Source organism: Pteropus alecto, unplaced genomic scaffold (genome assembly GCF_000325575.1).
Source record: "Pteropus alecto unplaced genomic scaffold, ASM32557v1 scaffold131, whole genome shotgun sequence".
Lineage (NCBI taxonomy): Eukaryota > Metazoa > Chordata > Mammalia > Chiroptera > Pteropodidae > Pteropus > Pteropus alecto.
Window position 1 is genome coordinate 24,463,419 of NW_006434709.1, and position 1,033 is coordinate 24,464,451.

Here is a 1,033-nt window from a genome sequence, read left to right on the forward strand (position 1 = left end):
TCAATGGCAGAAAAAGGGCGAGTAAAGCTTCAGTATGTATGTGTTGTCCATCCAAGATCCAGGCCGTACTAAGGCCCAGTGAAATATTACCTACTGCCCCACCGCAGAAAATACCTTTCTGTGGCCAGAAAGTCAGAATAAAAGCCTTCGAGTTTATCTGATGAAGTAGTTCCAAGAATCAAGCTAATATCCATATGACATATCTTTGAAAAGATTTGTATTCAATAAATGGAAGGGAAATTCTGATAATACTGCTGAAAGGATCTTTATCAATATCCTTTGAGCCCTGCTACTTGGCATCCAGACACGCCCCTGTCAACTCAGCAGAAGGAAGCTGATTTCTATGTCGTGATGACTAATGATGAAACACAAGAGAACTCATACCAGACTGCCCCAATTAACTTCATCTTTCTTAACAATGGCCGGGCATTTATGTGTGTAAGTGTACAGCATAATTATAATTGGTTTTGTAAAGGCAGACTCCAAATTAAGGAAATGGATTTTATGACTATAAAATACTATAGAATACCTAAAACCTTTTGGAATCTGGGGTATATTTTCCCACACACGTAAAAGAGTGATTAGTTCTCAAACCAGTGTAACAGACAAAAAACTTCACTGCTCAGAGTGAACTTGAAATAGAACACAATCACTAGGCACAATATCATTAACATGTTTTTTCCCTCAGGGAATGTCCACATACAGATCCGACGTAAAACGTTAGATCCAGGACTGCAAGACCCAAAGCCTTTCCCCCAGCTGTGGCTCTCCCACTACTCCATGTATCTACCAGCTCTCTTGCTCCTGGATGCTGAACCCCACCCAACCCGAAACCCAGAGGAGGTTGAAGCAGGATAGAGGGCTCTAATATCTGTGTGGGCTTGGAAATAATCTGTAAGAAAGATTTCCTTTATGGAGAAGATGTGAAAATACTTGCAAACTAAAAAGTAAAAAGAAGAGACAAAGTGACAAAGCCAGGATAATTCTATGAAATTTTTGTTCTCAAGAGAACAATCTATTAATTGAACTCTAA